General features: G+C 36.9%; 1 long non-coding RNA gene across 1 annotated transcript; it reads right to left on the reverse strand.

Moving 5' to 3' along the window:
• Window positions 1-5472: 5472 nt before the first annotated feature.
• Window positions 5473-15186, reverse strand: LOC309812234. The gene is made up of 3 exons (XR_014295304.1): window positions 15025-15186; window positions 11672-11793; window positions 5473-5661 (listed from the first exon to the last, which is right to left on the reverse strand). It is a non-coding gene; the product is annotated as an uncharacterized lncRNA (long non-coding RNA).
• Between the last annotated feature and the right edge of the window lie 4152 nt (window positions 15187-19338).

Consider the following 19338-nt stretch of genomic DNA (forward strand, 5'->3'; position numbering starts at 1 on the left):
GGTAATCCAGTTACAATGATATTAAACAGTTTGGCTTTTTCCAATATGTTCCTTAGGTTATGTATATTTCTTCAGAATATATAGAACTCTGCTTTATTTTTTATATCTTTTACAATAACATAATGCTCACTGATTTTCCCCCTGCATTACATAACCAGATGTTTATTCTATTCAATCAATCTTTAAATACAAATATGTGCTTTTCATCTTTAGAAATGTGTATCTTCCATTTCTTCTCTCATTATTTTCATGTTTTACTTTACATCTTTGAGCATAGTTATAACACATGTTAAGGTCTTTGTATTAACCTCATCAACTGTCACTTCTGTATCTGTTTCTATACACTGATTTTTCTCATGGTAAATGTGTCAGTTTTTCTGCTTTGCACGTATCTATTAATTTGGGGGTGGATGCTGGATATTTCTGAGGGATGAATTTTGGTGTCTTCCTCTTAAGACTGTTGTAGTTTTTTTCTGGAAAGCAGTTAAATTATTTGGAGATTAGCTTGGTGTTCTTCAAAGCTTATTGCTAAGCATTGTTAGGACAGTTACAGGATAGCATTTTTTCTACATCTAGCTTAGCTCTCCTCTGAAGGCATTATCCTTGTAGAGTGTGTACTGAATGTCCTGGTTATTTAACAAGGTTTCTTGACTTTTGATGGCCACAATTCAAACATTCTCAGACCTGTGTTAGCTTTGAGGATTATTCTTCTTACAATTCCTTGCCACGTTTTTCACTGCACACATTTGGCTTATTATTTAGCAACAAACTCTAGGAAACTTCTATGCAGATTTATGAAACTTTTTTCACTGCTCTCTCCTTTCTGGTACTCAGCCCCACAAATCCTGGCTGCCTGTAGCTCCCTCATCTCCAAGCTTTGTCTTCTCAGTTAAGCAGGAGTTTTATGATCTATAGGGGTCTTCATCCCTGCACCACCATCTGAAAAGCTCCACCAGGCAGGAAACTGTCAATTGCAGGGCTTATTTCATTCATTTATATTCTTTATGGATCACTTTCAACTGTTCAGTGTCTGAAAATAATATTTGCATTTTTTTCAGTTTCTAGTTGTTTATGGCAAGTGTGGTCCTAGTTAATTATGGCTGCTAGCAATTTTTAAGCAATTTATTTATGTATTTAGAGCTTTTCTAGATTTCAATTTATTTCATTATCCCACTTTATAATCTAAAGGCCTGGATGATTTTTCCTTGTTCCTGAAATGTCTCTATACATGTCAATTCCAGTTGTCACAGATCGGGCATCCACCATCATGCACAGAAGTTGCTCATAGGCAAGTTGCTCTTCTATGAGAGCTTGCTTCTCTTTGAGAATTTGGTTTATCAGGGTTTCTTTGCATTTATCACTTTTCACTATCCCCATAGAACGGTATGATTTTTTTTTTTTTTTTTTTTTTTTTTTTGCTGTACGCAGGCCTCTCACTGTTGTGACCTCTCCTGCTGTGAAGCACGGGCTCCGGACGCACAGGCCCACCGGCCATGGCTCACAGGCCCAGCCACTCCGTGGCACGTGGGATCCTCCCAGACTGGGGCATGAACCCACGTCCCCTGCATCGGCAGGCGGACTCCCAACCACTGCGCCACCAGGGAAGCCCGAACAGTATGATTTTTATTTTGACTTATATTTCTTCTTATTACCAGGCAATGAAAATCTTTCACATCCATCTTTATCTGACCAGGAATGAAAGCCATGTACTTTTCACAGTATATTTTAGTAAAATGTTACTAATATAACTTCTTGTTGACACACTCAATAAATTGGTCTCTTAAAAAGCAGTGAGGCAAGCATTCAGATTTCTTGAAACATAAATCAACCTAAAGGCTTTTTTCAACACAATTCTTTATGTCACAGGATCTAAAGCCCCTCTTTTTTGCTCACCTTTGCTAAACTGCAGCTTTTGGTAAAGAGATACTTTACAAGTTGAGCTCTTTTGGGAGTTCCACATAGGGATAAGGACAATGGTTCCTCATCCTAACATGCCATTCCATTCTTGGACTTCAACACAGAGAAAGCAAGTTAGGATATATGTATTACATGTAGCCTCTACCTCTCTCGAGAAAGGATTTTTCAGTCTCTTCTCCTCTGGTATAGAATTAATCTCTGTCCTTTCTAAATGCAGCCTCAAGTTATAACCTTACCATTTGGCATTTATGAAAACTGGCTTACTCTAGGAAACAAATCTGTAAAGCTTTTACAAATACTCACCTGACAGTGAGACTACCTGTGAAAAGCCTTGTTTTAAAATCAAACATATATGAAAGATCAGGATCATAGATTATAGAACTAAAGTTTTAATGAAATCACGAAAAATAAAGAATACAGACTTCTTATATACTAATTCTTTTTTTTTTATTCTGAAACATTGATCTTTTGCCACAGTCAGTCCTTAGTGTTCCTCCATATGGTACTACTTGATGCAAAAAAGATAATTAAAATTTTTGTCCTGTTTCTATTCTCCAGGATAAAAATTATGGAGTTAGCACCACTAATTTTTAGAAGTTTGCTTCATTGAATAAATTCCATAAATATGGAGGGTGGGCAGAAGTGAAAGGGAAAAACTGATTTGGGGGAGTCAACTTCTTAGGAAATCCTTATTTCTTCTGAAGGCAAGTTAAAGATTGACAAAATGTATAGAGATAAACAAATACAGTTATGAAAGAATACTGATAACAGAGGTAAAGATGTATAGGAAACATATGCACAGTATTTTTGCTAATTATTAACTAATCCATTAAGCAAATTGTTTTGAAAGCCAGTACTACACTGTCTGATACTGTAGCTGCTAAGTGCATATGAGTAAATTTAAATTAATCAAAATGGAATACAATTGAAATTCAGCTCCTCGGTCTCACTAACCACACTTGAAGGGCTCAGTAGGCACATATGTCAGGTGGCTGTCCTACTAAACTGTGTAAATATAGGACATTTCATCATTGCAGAAAATGTTATTGGACAGTACTAGCCCAAAACATACTACATTCTGTCCTAGGCCCTTGGTTATAGAAATATACAGAATTTTTCTGCCTTCATGGGACTAAATATGTTGCTATATTCAGACAATAAACATGTAAACTAATATGAGCTCATGTTAAGAATAAAATTAAAAAGGATCATAGGAATCAAAGAGAAATGTCTAGGTCAGTGGGTTGAGGTGGTTATTTTATCCAGAATGTTTAGGGAAGACTTCTTTGAGGACATGGCATAGAAGCCTGCCATGCCAAGACCCAAGATAAGAGCATTTGAATCAGAACAGAAAATACAAATATCCTGAGTTTTGTAAAGTTATCCTGAGACAGAAAAACAAAAACAAAAACCCAGAACATTTGATGAGGGCAGTCTTTACCAATGACTTATGAAAAGCAAAGAGATCTGAGAAAAGGATTGATTTAAGACCTCAAGGAGTCCCTGGAGTGGTGGTAATGGGGGTGTTAGAGGCAGGCTATTAAAGGGGACACACATGTCTTAAGGGTTAATTGCTTTTCACCCAAGTTTGGATTCCTTTGGACACACACGTCCATCCATAGTGCTACACATTATGAAAACCAATGCTATGCCCATGGTCAGTTTCTTTCCCAAACTACATTTTTAAGGGCCTAAGCACATAAGAAGATGTGGGAGAGCACCTTTTTCTCTGTCCCAGTTCTTTATTGACAGTTACGAGTCAGATGCACCTTAGAGTCCTCTAGAGGGCAGCATTGCTTAATTTCAAATGCCATACACACAGTCTTGGGTCTTTGAAAAACACTGATGCAATATCTGTTAAGATGAAATTCTCCTAGAAGTTTCCTTGGAAATGGAAATAATTCAACACAATTTTTGAAAGATGTGCTTGGTAAATTTTCTGTGAAAAGATATTCTTCTTTAAATGTTCACAAGGATAAATTAAACCCTTGAGGCTAGAGTTTTCTCTTTTGCCAGTTTGGTTACATCATCTCTCAGGTTCTCATCACAAAATCAAGCTCTCCCCCAAAGACTCCCATAAGTCTTCATTCACCTCCTCCTCTGTCCAGGAAACATTTATTCATCCTTCATGTTTCATTAGTCTTTGAGGAAACCTTCATGACCTCTTCTTCCCTGACCACCCCTCCCCCAACTAAAGATAAGGGACATGGAAGTGAAAGTGAAAGAAGTGTTCCTGGGAAAGAAACAAAGGGAAATAAGAAAGCATTTTATCACAATTTTGATGATAGTTTTGTATATTTAAGGAAATAAATTGAAAATGTCTGATACTAATGCTTGAGACCAAGGTTAAAAATAAATGATTTTTTTGTGTGTTCATCTGGGTCTGAAAGTGCAAACCAATCCATTAATTAATAAGTCTTTTATATGGTTTCTATGTGCTTTGAATGGTGCTCTTGAATAGGAGATATTCTGGAGTGAAAAAGGAAATATATTTTCATTCTTGCTAATTTTATTTTAAAATATTATATCTGTTAAAACAACAACACAGGCCCAAAATGGCATCACTTATGCTAAAGCCCATGGTACCAAACCTAGATTTAATACCTAATTGCAGTTTCAACTTTCATCAGGAATGTAATTTTTCTTAATTGAGGTACAGCTTATGTACAATATTATATAAGTTACAGGTGTGCAACATAGGGATTCACAATTTTTAAAGGTTATACTTCATTTATAGTTATTATAGAATATTGGCTATATTCCCCGTGTCGTATAATATATCCTTGTAGCTTATTTTATACCTAATAGTTTGTATGCCTTAATCCCCTATCCCTATATTGCCCCCCACCACTTCCCTTTCCCCACTGGTAACCACTAGTTTGTTTTCTATATCTGTGAGTCTGTTTCCTTTTTGTTATATTCACTAGTTTTCTTTTTAAAATTCCTCATATAGTGATATCATACAGTATTTTTTTTCTGTCTCATTTCACTTAGCATAATACTCTCCACATCCATCCATGTTGTTGCAGATGGCAAAACTTCATTTTTTATGGCTGAGTAGTATTCCATTGTATATATATATATACCACATCTTCTTTATTCACCCATCTGTTAATGGTCACTTAGTCTGCTTCCATAGCTTGGTAATTGTAAATAATGCTGCTATGAACACTGGAGTGTATGTATCTTTTCAAATTAGTGTTTTCAGTTTTTTGTTTGTTTTGGATATATACCCAGGAGTGGAATTGCTGGGTCATATGGTAGTTCCATTTTTAGTTTTTTGAGAATCCTCCATACTGTTTTTCACAGTGGCTGCACCAATTTACATTCCTATAAAGTCTTATAGTTTTCTGAATACAGATCTTTTACCTCCTTAGGTAGGTTTAATCCTAGGCATTTTACTCTTTTTGATGCACTGGTAATCTTACTGAGTCCCAAGCTCGTACTGCTCACCACATGACAGGCCAATCAAATCAAGAGACAAGTTGTTGGGCAAGCAATAGCAACTTTATTCAGAAAGCCAGCAGAGAAGATGGTAGACTAGTGTTCCAAAAAACCATCTTGCCTGGGTTTGTATGCTAGTTTCTTTCATAGAGCAAAGAGGGGGAAGTAAGGAGATAAAGTAAAAAAAAAGGCAATAAGATGTTGCAAATATTTTCTAGTTCCAGCCAGACTCTGGAGGGGGAGGATGTTAATTTCTTCTTTCCTGCAGCCATGCATAGGTGGGCCTGGTCAGTATGTTTCCTGTGAGATAAACAAAGGTATTTTAGTTTAAGCTCAGGCATAGGAGGCAGGGTTCCCAGAAATAGGCTATTATGTATACTTTAAGCTACAGGCAGCATCCCTTTAGTGACTAACTTGTAGCAAAAGCACTAAAATATGACGGTTAAAGTAAAAGAAACATCCAATATGGAGTCAGATTTGTTCTTCCCTCTTACAGTAAATGGAATTGTTCCTTTAATTTCTCTTTCTGATAGTTCATTGTTAGTATACAGAAATGCAACAGATTTCTATATATTAATTTTGTATCCTGCAACTTTACTGAATTTATTGATAAGCTCTAGTAGTTTTCTGGTGGCATCTTTAAGATTTTCTGTGTGTAGTATCATGTCATCTGCAAACAGTGACAGTTTTCATTCTTCCTTTGCAACTTGGATTCTTTTCTACTAGATGTAACCTTTTTTAAAATAAATTTATTAAATTTATTTATAAATAAATTTATTTATTTTTGGCTGCAGTGGGTCTTTGTTGCTGCATGCGGGCTTTTCTCTAGTTGCAGTGAGCAGGGTCTACTCTGTGTTGCAATGTGTGGGCTTCTCAATGCAGTGGCTTCTCTTGTTGCAGAGCACAGGCTCTAGGCACAAGGGTTTCAGTAGTTGTGGCATGTGGGCTCTAGAGCGCAGGCTCAGTAGTTGTGGCACACGGGCTTAGTTGCTCCGCAGCATGTGGGATCTTCCCTGATCAGGTATCAAACTCATGTCCCCTGCATTGGCAGGCGGATTCTTAACCACTGTGCCACCAGGGAAGTCCCTACTAGATGTAATCTTAATCAACCAGTTTATAATTTTCTGCTCAACACCAATGTGGTAATCTGTCACATGAACACTCTTCATCCCCCAGAAAAAGAAGAGGCAATCTGCGTAATAAAAAGATGTTCTGGCCTAAAATTAATCATGTCTTTTCTTTTGCTAAGAGCTCCCTTGCCCCACCCTTCTTTCTATAAAAACCTTCCATTTTGTACAACACCTCAGAGCACCCTTCTAGTTGCTAGATGGGATGCTGCCTGATTCATGAATCACCTAATAAAGCCAATTGGAATTTACTGGGGCTAAATTTTGTTTTCTAACACATCTATTATGGTGGTGCTATGTGAGACAATAAAATCATATTCCAATTCTAGAACCTATCATAGCAGATTGTACCTTTTTTTATTGCACATATCAGCCCCTTTAATACATATTTGCTCAATTGAGTTGACCTAAGCTTGATTGCTTAGTAAATTTAATTATTGTGTAAAATTTGGATTTACTTCAAGGAAATGAGGCAATTACTTAGATCATTATTTGAGTGAAGCAAGTAGCAAGTTCAGAAGAACAGATGTCTATACAGTCCAAATATCACGATAAAATTCACTAGGTAATTATTCAAGTTGCACATTTGCCTAAAAAAAAATAGTTGAAAAACACTATCAATTGGCATGTGGTTAAAATGATTTTATGTCAAGGAATCATTTTTCCCTTTTCTGGCAAAAAAAAAAAAAGCTGTCTAAAATAATCTATACTTTGGGAGAATTGCCAACACTGGATCCGGTTTTTTTGCCACTGTAATAAAGTGAGCTTAAAGATAACTCATGTTTAATAAAAAAAAAAAAAAAGCTTCTTCTCTATATTTTCTTTATAAACTCTTAGAAGTGCCAGTATTTTTTGAAGAGTAAATAATGTTAGTTTTATTTATTTATTTTTTTTGCGGTATGCGGGCCTCTCACTGTTGTGGCCTCTCCCGCTGCGGAGCACAGGCTCCGGACGCGCAGGCCCAGCGGCCATGGCTCATGGGCCCAGCCGCTCTGCGGCACGTGGGATCCTCCCAGACCGGGGCACGAACCTGTGTCCCCTGCATCGGCAGGCGGACTCTCAACCACTGCGCCACCAGGGAAGCCCAATAATGTTAGTTTTAATGTAACAAAACAAGATCTTTTGTTTTATTTCCTTTTTATTCATAAACATTTTCAGCCTTACCCCCTTATTTTCACCTAAATGAACCACATATACTAAATATTAAAATTCTGTGTACAGGAAAAATACAAAGATACATTTCATAATTGAAGAATAAATCATGTTACTACAACTGGAAACAGAGACCTAGGTTTCAGGGTCTTCCCTGGTGGCACAGTGGTTAAGAATCTGCCTGCCAATGCAGGGGACACGGTCAGTGAAGATCCCACATGCTGCAGAGTAACTAAGCCCATGTGCCACAACTACTGAGCCTGTGCTCTAGAGCCCACGAGCCACAACTACTGAGCCTGCATGCCACAACTACTAAAGCCTGTGAGCCTAGAGCCCATGCTCTGCAACAAAAGAAGCCACTGCAATGAGAAGCCTGTGCACTGCAACGAAGAGTAGCCCGTTTGCCACAACTAGAGAAAGCCCACACACAGCAACGAACACAACGCAGCCAAAAAAAATTTTTTTTAATAAATTAATTAATTAAAAAAAAGAGACCCAGGTTTCATACACTCACTCACATATCCATTGTCTTAACACATATTTATTAAATAAATCTTACATGAATCTCTGTTCTCAGTGCTATGTACTGCTCTCAGTGCTCCTATGGTTAATGTGTGGATTTAATAGCTTTAACAATCAAGTATGTAATTAGGAAAATAACAGTGTGATAGAAAACTTTAAAGAAGATAATGATTCCTTTTCACTTTACTTTTACTTACAAGAGGTATTGAAGAGCTTCGGGTGGTAGAGAAATCACCTCCACCTCAGGACATTTTGAAAAGTTTCAAAAGAAAAGTTGAATTTGAGATACACCTTATAAGAGAGGTAAGATTTCTTTAGGTACCAAGGGAATAAGAGTGTGTTGGTTGGAGTGAATAGAAGAAACTAAAGTGGGAATGACACATAATGATAGCAGTCATTTATTTAGTGGTTACTATTTGTCAGGTAATTTATCTCCTATAATTCTCACAATGACCTTAAATCCTCATTCAGTAAATGGGGAAACTCAAGATCAAAGACACTGAGTAATTTGCTGTAGATCACACAGCTCTTAGGTAACAGAGGCTGAATTCATTCCTCAGAGCTCTCTGACTCTTGATTAAAAGAGTCACCTACCTAGATCTCTTGTTCCTGGATCACAATTCATACTAAAAAGAACTCGACTTTAAGACTCAAAAAACTATTCTAGGGAAGCCTATAAGTGAAAAACCACATGTGCCAGTAGCTAAGCAATGTCTTGTTTCAATGCAGAAATGATATTTACAGTGAAACTGACCTTTCTTGTATGTAAGAGATTCAATACAGGATTCCATTTACTATGGCAGGATATGAAATTAACTCATGAGATTTGAACTTCCTGGTACTTTCAAACCAAGACTTAAAAAATACCCTGAAATTTACAACAAGCATATTACAACTGGTGACTAAATGGGAGCACTGGGAGAAGTACAGTTGTAACAAAAGAGTTTAGATAACTTTTTATTACATTGGACTGTCTCCCTGCCTTAGTTCAAGGTTCTGATATTAGATTTCATTGGGGAAAAAATGAATTGAGATAACATCAGATAAAGCAGCATATTGTGAAAATTATGCATGGGATATCCCTATGAAATGAAATATTCCCCATCACTTAAACTAGAGTTGTATTAGAAGTATAAAGGCTTCCCATAAAATACATACAATACGGTCTAGCTCATATAACTTTGATTATATTTTCATCAGTCAAAACTGATGAAATTCAAAATTAATTCAAAACTTAATTCAAAATTAATTTGGAAGGTGAAATGTAAGTGTGTGTGCAAAACTCTGGATTTAACACTGTAGTGATTATGGTAGCCTAAAAATATAGAGACCTGCAATTTAGAAAATGTTACTTGTGGTTGAGGATTAAAGAAGCAAAGGAAATCCATTGCTTTACTCTGACTCACATTTTCTACACAGGAAGCTTAAATTCATCTCATGCACACACACACAAACACACACGCACACACACACTTTCAAGTAACCTTTATATTCTACTAGGTAGATGCATGCTGGAATTAATTACTTTTGTCGGCCAAAGACAGCACCAGTGAACATTCTCAAATGTTACCTTATCACACAAAAAAGACCTACAATTTTTATTATGATCTTTTTGTCTCTTTTTGTAGACACTTATGATGAAATTTCATCTTTAGTGATGGCATTCATTGCAGTATTAGGAAAGGATATTTTCTCTTTTGGAGATAAATGGTGAGTTGACATTTTTGAGTCTCACTGGATTAACACAGAACCAGCTAGGGAAAAAAAAGTTAAAAATGAAAAGGAGAATATAAGAAGTTCAGAAAAGCTATCCTTGAGTTGACAATTTGCTATGAAAATCCATTTCCTTACTTCTTTTAATTTAACTAGAAATCTTTCAGTAAAGCTCACTATTTAATAAAATGGTTTTATGATATACAAAAAATGAAGATGTGATATCTAAGGGCTAATTTTTAAACTAATATGGGAAATATTTTCTTGAATCCAATAAAATGTTATCATTAAATATAATTTACCAACTCCCTGATAATGAAAACTGAAACTAACAAACATTGTACCAACTGTAGTTATAATGGCTTATAGAACAGGAAGATATTTCTCTTGGATATGCATATATTTTATATTGAATGAATCAAAAAGTATGTGTATACCAGCAGTCCTACACTGTAATGCACGTATTCCTTTTAAAATAATGGCTCCCTGTATAATTCAGTTAATTGACATTTAAGCAGCACAAACTTTGTAAAACAAACCAGGTGCATTGGAGTGATCAAAAAAATAGGCATAGTTTGTGTTTTCAAGGGATATTTAATCTCTTTTGTTTCACAACCAAATTCAGTGCTTTTCAACTTTTAGTGAGCATCAGACTCATGTGGGTGCCAGTCTAGGATTTGATTTTACTTTTCTTACAAGCTATTATATTAGTCTGTTACTTTTCCATGGATGCTGGTAGGAGACACGAGACTCCAAGTTCAGAGATAAAGGGCTTTGTTACTCACAATGTAGCAAACAGTATGTGAACATCAACAAGTGCTTCATTTCCTTGCCCCCATATTCTCCAGAAGTGATGTAGAGTGCCCTGAAGGATGCCTACACATGATCCATGTTGCTAGAATCCAGGTGACTGAAACAGAATTATGTTTCAATCTCCTAGCTTCCCTTCTGGCCAGGCTGCCACCCAGAGGGTGTACCAATCAGGCCAACCTGAGGTTACTGGTAGGAGAAAGACACACATCATGCCCAGGAATAGTCAGGGAAGAATCCTGAATTTTCAAAATAGTTTTATATATTTCACCTCCCCTTTCCTGTGATCATTACCCAGGAGGAAGGCAAGAGGAGATCAACCCATTCTGAGATGGCCACATTCAGTGATCACACTGTTTGTTTTACCAGGAAGAGACAAGGTCGATAGAGTCAGAAATAATTTTTAGATGATTTTTTTTAAATGCATTCTACCTCTCAATGATGCCAGCAGCCTGAAGATGATAAGGGCCATGAATGTACATCAAATACCATGATAATCAGCCTATTTTCAGTGGCCTTTAGGACAAAAGGCAAACCATTGTCAAACTGTAGATGGTTTGGAAAGTAGAACATGGCACAATTTAGATTTTAGAGTCATAGTTCGGTGGCCAGATTTTACTGATTGGACTGGAACAGCAACCCTACGACCAGAATAAGTGGTGACAGTCATGAAGTACCACAGATATCCTTAAGATGGGAATCAAAGATTCCATGTAGTCAATTTGCCAGAAGGTAGAGGCAATGACTCCTGCAATGTGTCATTCCACATGTGAGTCAGATGGGTCAACTTTTGGCAAGAGTCACAAGTTTGGCATAAAGTAATGACTTCTAGATCAGAAACATACAATTCTTTATGAACAGTCTATGAAAGTGGAGGTATTGCCATGTCCAGTCCAATGATAAATTTAGGTAGTGATGGTGGCCATCTGAGTAGGCTTGATCAGCATCTTGATTCCAGTTGGTCTCATTAGAGAATGGACCCTTACCATAGACATCTACATGAGTAACTCTGATTGCCAGCTGAGATTTGTTTCCACAGTTCATGGCTCAAAAAAAAGGGTGCATTTAATCCACCAGTCTGAGGTCTTCCAAGTGGTAGACCAGATACCTGGGATATTGGCAACAACCCAAGAATTAGTAAAAATGTGAAAAGATTCATCAAGGATAGTATTGGCCAGAGCTATTAAGACTACCTTGAGTTCTGCACAGTGAGTAGAGTAACCACATCCACCTTTGTTTACAAATATCTAGCACTAAGACTGAATACCAGTAGCAACCCAATGAACACCATTAAGTTTTTTTTAATTAATTTAATTTAATTTATTTATTTTTGGCTGCATTGGGTCTTCATTGCTGCGCCCAGGCTTTCTCTAGTAGCGACGAGCGGGGGCAACTCTTCATTGCAGTGTGCATGCTTCGCAGTGCACGTGCTTCTCATTTTGGTGGCTTCTTTTGTTGCAGAGCATGGGCTCCAGGCACGCAGGCTTCAGTAGTTGTGGCACACAGGCTAAGTAGTTGTGGTGCACGGGCTTAGTTGCTCTGCAGCATGTGGAATCTTCCCAGACCAGGGCTCGAACCCATGTCCCCTGCATTGGCAGGTGGATTCTTAACCACTGCACCACAAGGGAAGTCCTAAGTTTTAATTTAGCTGAGCTATCAGTAAATCAGGCTTAGAAATTTAGAAGAACACCTGTAAATCAAAGACCCCATTGGGCCAGCAGTGTTGCTTCATGAAGGCATTGGAGTTGAAGATAATGTTTCCTCCAAAGGTGTAGCTGCCTGTTTCTGATGTAAGGACAAAATGCTTCTCCCGCCAATCCAGCTGTTCTCTTGAGTGTACCATTTCCATTCAACTAGTGAGGCTTGTTGGGTTCCTTCCTTGTCAGTAAGCCTGGACATCATTTTATGTGTTTATTGTCTATTTCTACTTATTTTCTGTGGATTGTCTGTATTATTTCCCCACTTTTCTATTCAGTTGTTCACACCTGTATTGCTTTGTTGAAGTTTTTTTATATTGTTTTCCAATCTTTCATTGCTTGTCATTTATGACATCTTTCACTATACAAAATTTATAATGTCTATATCATCAAGTCTATCATGTTATATCTATATGCCTTCTGGGTTTGGTGCATCACCTGAAAGATATTCTTCTACTTCAATATTATTAAAACATTTCTGTATGTTTTCTTCCAAATATTGCTTGAATTTTTAGTCCATCTAGATTTCATTTTTACATATGATGATTAGTATTCAAACTTTATTTTCTTCTAAATAGTCAATATCCTAACAGCATACATTTTATTATTCTTCCATTCCCCACTGATTTACAATGCCTCCTTATTTTCATGCAAAAATTCCAAATATGCTGGAATATATATTCCAAATATATTTTGGACTGTTCATCTGAGTCTAAAATATTAACATAAGACTGTTGACAGGACAAGGAAAGAATTATGTGATATTGTTTTGAAATGAATAGTAATTTTTAAAGCTATTGCCTTGTAGCTCATAGTGTCATTGCATTTCTCAAATCATGCTTAAATGTGCATTTTTTTCATTTTCTTTATAATGTTACAAGGAGTATTATTAATAGAGCTTACATTAAATTTAGGAAAAGACAGTATAAAATTTAGTTTTTATAAGCAACTATTCAATAGCAAAAATAGAGTCAGTCTTAAAGCATCCTAATAACTAGGATCAGTAAGAAAAAACACTGCTTCATTCTATATTCACATTTACTCCAATGTTGGAAAATCAAAGATGTGATGAAGCTAAAGATGATTAAGGATATGTATTTTCTTACTGTTACTTTTCTTTATTTTTGTGTCAAGACCAAAAGCTACTGAAGTCCATATAATTGGCTTTTCAGTCTTAAGGGAAGGAAATATTCAACACTTATTATATTTAATTATGGATTACAGAGGTTTCATCATCACCAAGGAGGTAACTTCTCTAACTTACATGAAATCCCCCAAATAAATCCTATATTAATTGACTATTGATATTAGATTATATTTCAAACTTAATTCCTGCTACTTGGTTCTTGAGTTTAGCCTTCAATCATGTGTATAGAATGTAGTCATTCATAATTTAACGTTGGCTATCCTAACCATTCTAACAAGATGGAGGCTTGATTGCTTTTCTGTCAGGATAGAGAGTGCATGCTCAGCACTCTTTGCCTAATTATGTCATTTAATTTTCACTATATTCCAGTCAATTAGATTTTGTTATTGTTCACTTTACTGATGGGGAAAGCCATAGTCAAAGAGATTAAGTGATCTGCCCAATGCCAAGAGCTAACAAAGAGCAAATTTGAAATTTAAAACCTTATCTGTAGTCTTCTGAAGTCCATGATATCACTGCTGTATCATCATTCAAATTAAGCTTCAAGGGACTAGCTTACAGGTGTACACCAATAGCTCTGAGCAATAACGCTGTGGATTGAATGAATGGGAGTGGAAAGCTTACAAAGCCAAGACACAGACATTTTCATTACTTCTGGGCACAGATCTATTAAGAAGAGTCAGAAATTTGTCATTATTTTCTTTTTAAATTCAAAGCATGTGTTCAAAATACATGTTCAAGAGTTACTTAGATCATTTCTCCCATGCCCCTTTTTCAAGAACACTTATGTTGTTTACTGGACTATAGCTTGGTTCCTTTGTTTCTGTTTGTTTTCATTTATGAGCATGTAAAAATCTTACAGGGACATGTTACTTCCTTCCCTTTTTCTACCCTGTTTCCTTCCACTCAGTTGCCATAGGTAAGCAATTTCTTTAGCTCTGATTTATACTTTCACTTCTCTTTTTGAAAAAGAAAAAGAAGCTAAAGCAGATACATGTATATTTTCTTATTTCAAACATTATCTCTTTAAAATATAAGCTGAGTTACTTACCTGCTTAAAACCCTCCAGTGGCTTCACCTTACTCTTGTGATAAATCCAAACTCCTATGATCTTCTAGAACCTAAATTATCTGCCATTGACTAACTCTCTGACTTCCTTTTCTAGCATTCTACCCTTGGTCATTCCACTATATCTACTTGAATACACACATACTCATCCTTGCTCATGGTCTTTGAACTTGCTAAACTCTGCCTGCAATGCTCTTTACATTGTTCACCCTCTTACATTTTTGCATTATCTGCTCAAATGTCACCTCAAAGAGGACCTCTCTGGCAACCCCATTATCATGCTCTATACTCTTACCTTGCTTTGGTTGTTTTTTATAGCATTTGACACTACCCGACCTTTTATTATACATTTATTTGCTAGGTGATTGTTATCAGTACCACTCACTATAATTTAACCCCTGTGAGGCAAGAACATTGTCTTGCTCACCATTCTGTCACCTGTGCTTGCAACAGTGCCTTCAAATAGTGGGTGATCAGAAAATATTTGTTGGGTTTCCCTGGTGACGCAGTGGTTGGGAGTCCGCCCGCCGATGCAGGGGACACGGGTTCGTGCCCCGGTCCGGGAAGATCCCACATGCCGCAGAGCAGCTGGGCCCGTGAGCCCTGGCCACTGAGCCTGCACGTCCGGAGCCTGTGCTCTGCAGCGGGAGAGGCCGCAGCGGTGAGAGGCCCGCGTACTGCAAAAAAAAAAAAAAAAAAAAAAAATATATATATATATATATATATATATATATATATATACACACATATATATATATATATTTGTTAACTGTATTGATAAACTTATGAATCAATAGTTCCTCCATGTCTCATTTTTTTCCTTATTAATCTCATGCTGCCACCCTTTTGTCTGAGTTATGTTAAAAAAAAGAAAACTCTGTGTCTTCTATTTCATTGTTCCACTTGTCTTTAGTATTCTCATTGAGTCTTGCTGCTTCTACTGCTTTTTAGAATTTTGCAATCATGTTTTCCCTTTCCATGCAATTTTCTTTCTTAATGTCATAATTTCCCTCTTTGAGCCTGTCTTCCTCTAGCAATGTCTTCTGCCTTGCTGAAAATAAAAGATTTTCTAACATCCTACCTTCTACCTTGCAGAAACATCATTTCAAAGAAGGATAGTTGTTTCTCATTCCTCAGATTCTCTTGAACTGCTGAAGCATTTCTCATCCTAGTGATTTTTTTCTCTTTGTACATCTTTATAGAGGCAGATCTGTGCTCATGCGGTATTGTGAATTGGGATAGGTTCTCCAAAAAGATTTTGTGTATTTCTGGTAGAATCTCCCAGGCCAGGGGCAGTTAAAGAGAGAAGGAAAATGTTTGATTTATTGTGAGTTAACTTTGCCAATTTGGACATCAAGGTGTCATATGGAATAGAATATGGAAGGAGGAAGTGTTCCTTCTAGAGGCTTTCTTACTATAGAGCAGCATCTCTTTGCTGAAGGAGGTCCTGATAAGTGTGTTGCGGGCTACTAGCTGGGCCACTTTCTCTCTAGGTTAAATGGTCACTCTTTCAGCAAGACTACTGCCCCATGAATATGCCATGCACGGAGTAAACATACTTTTTAAAAAATCTTTGCTCTTTTATCTATAGCTTTCTCAAGGATATTGGTAAAGTGAAATTGTTCCCCAAATATACAATAACCTACTGTGTGGATCACATTCACCACATATTCCTGCACTCTAGCTAAGGATGTAGTAGTGTCCATTTCAGATACTGAAGGAGTTCCTTGCATATACTTTTCAGTTTCCTGGTTTACAGACTAAAATAGACTTCCCAATATTTTTATATACCTTTCCCAAGTTCAGGGAGAATCTGGAGGAGAGGTGCCAATTAAAGATTATGTTCAAGTCACCATTGTTACTGAAAGTCAGTTGCCTAATTGCTTTTATTTTAATGTTATATAAAAATAAAGAGAATGGTATAATCAGACCTAGATACCCACCTTCCAGCTGGTTTATGTATCAAATATAATTTACCTGGTGATGGTATTTGTGTTCACATAACATATTACAAGACTGAGAATTTTAGATCTGTTACCAACCAGGGTTCTTGGCCTCCTTAATCAATAGAAATTGATAAGAGGCCAGACAACAAATTCAGGCAAGGCTTTATTGGGCCTCCTGCTGCAGGAGCGGGGAGCAAGAACAAGTAACAGGTTCCCTTGCTTGCTGGCTGTCCAAGGCAGGCAGCAAGCTGCTTCCTTATATGCACTGAGGGTAGGGGCAGGTCCAGGGGTCAGGCCGGAGGGGTGGCTTAGGTGGGCTTGCCCACCCCTTTGGTGGTGATTTGTGTGCAGGGGGCATGCGTGATACCCTGCTTTTGCTCCCAACACCATTGTTTTGCTCCCGGCTCTTCAGAAGTGGCAGTTGGGTCTTTGATCTCTGTATCTTTTTGTCCATAATTTGCCCAACTGTGCATGTATGCAGTTATTTTTAGTCCCTTATACTTTCTTTGTATTTTATTGCTTGAGGAGACATTTGTCCAGGTGCAAGCACTGGGCCACAAGTTCCAGTGCCAACCTGTCTCAGATCCATTTTCCTATATCTTGTTTGTGATAAGAATAATATGTTACCTGGATCTTGTTTCGATCCTGAACGTAACAGTATTTCAGAGCCAAGAGTTGCCTTTATCAAATGAACGCTCCTAGTAATAAAAAGGAAGCAATTATTAGTGAGAAGAGTGTATAAAGAAGGAATAGTAATTTTCAAAATGTTAGAGGAAATGAATTAAATTGGTACATTCCATCTGTTTTTCCTCTTGTCCTATACCCTTACTGTGCTAGAAGGCTGAGGAAAGGGAATGAGATAAATTCACAGGGGGAAGTGTTTCTCAAGACCTGCTTTGTTACTTTAAATTAACCCATCCACCCATGACCCAGTGGCTAGGAGTCCTAACGCAGTATGTAGATGTTGCAAATTCTTTCTTGGCCATTCCACTGGGCTCCCAATTTCTTTACTACTATTTCATTTTCCAGTCCTGACTGATTTCTGTCCTTCTCCTCTCCTTTTAGGTTCTGGTCACACACTCTTGGCTCTCACAGTAAAATTGATTTCTCAGGTTTTGATCCCTCAGGTTGTCTGAGCATTTGGGATGTCCTCATCCTCCGGCTCCTGGTGCTAGATTTAGCTGCTTCTGTTAAATTTTTATTTCTGATTCAGAGAGCAGGGTATGGTACATAAGGGCATAGACAAAGCCAGAATGTCTGGATTTGAAAGCTGTCTTCACATTTAGTCAACTGAGCATCCTGGGCCAATAACTTTACCTCTCTAGTTTCCTTAACTGCAAAATGATGACTATATAATAGTATGAACCTTATAGGCTTGTTTCAGGATAGAAATAAGATAATATTGGTGAAGTGCCTAGTACAGTGGTAGATGCATGCCAATTGTTATAACTATCTTGTAAGTAAATGAAAAATAAAACAGTCCATTAACCCAGCCCGTAGGAACAGGGTGAGAAGCAAACTAGATATTTCTGTTTCATTTTTTCAACAGAAAGCCCTAGTTATTAAGGCTAAATCATTTTCTGCTTTGGATTTATCATTTTCCAAACAAGCTGCTTTTCTCTCTGACTCTTTATGTCATGCTTCCAGAAAGCCCCAAACTTGGCACTGAACAGCAATGAAATGAATGTTTGCAGAGTTTAGGGCTCTAATTAACATAAAATGACTTAAAAACTACAAGGACTTTGCATTTAAAGGAATATAAAATTTACAGACAACATACAAACTGGATACTTCATAGGGTGTTTTCCTCAAGTGCACCTGAAAGCCAGGGCAACAGGACTGTAAATCCCCCTGTAAATAAATAGGATACCTGATTTCAAGTTGAAAGATTAACCCTACTCTTTAATACATCAGACACGTCTGCTTTATTCAAGAAAGTTACTTTCAGTGTTCATGTGATTCCCATGCCTCTTAAGTTTCATCAAATAGGAACATCCAAAACACTTTTCACTTTCACACCTCATTCTCAATTAGCCTAATTCTTGACTGGATTTCAGTTTCTCTCAATTTGGAATATCTGATTGTTCCTGAATTGCTGGAACCTTACAAGATCCAGAGGAGCTCGTCTGTATTGCCAAGTTTCTGTTAAGGTCAAGTTGACATTTTGCTTTTTTTCCAAGTTCAGATATTACCCCAAAATTGAAAATAGCTCTCCCTATTTCAAATTAGCTTAATTAACATTTATTAACACCTAATTCTCATTGATTCCTTTTTAAAGTTCTATCAAATATTTTAATTCTAGAAAGTTTTGCTCTCACTTGTCTTTTTTTTTAACATTTTTATTGGAGTATAATTGCTTTACAATGGTGTGTTAGTTTCTGCTGTATAACAAAGTTAATAAGCTACACATATACATATATCCCCATATCTCCTCCCTCTTGCGTCTCCCTCCCACTCTCCCTATCTCACTTGTCTTTGATGAGTTTCTTTTTCCACTTGAGATTATTTAAACTTTTTAAAGATTATCTCTTGAAATACATTGATTTGAGGAATGAACATCTGTCTTTTATCATTAGTTTGTAAGGGATTATGCAAAAGCTGGTTATGTTTTCACAAAAAGGAAGAGAAAACATGTGAATCAAAAGATTCAGCAAGAGTTCTGTATAATGTAACTCTAGTCAGATGTAATGTCTTCTGAGTCAGTTACAGGAAAGAGAGGGTAGAAAGAATGAGGAACCCAATGCTGACCTTTTGGAAAGACCTTGTATCAGGATGAACTCTAAAATGTAGAGAAA

Source organism: Mesoplodon mirus, assembly GCF_964341445.2.
Source record: "Mesoplodon mirus genome assembly, chromosome: 11".
Classification (NCBI taxonomy): domain Eukaryota; kingdom Metazoa; phylum Chordata; class Mammalia; order Artiodactyla; family Ziphiidae; genus Mesoplodon; species Mesoplodon mirus.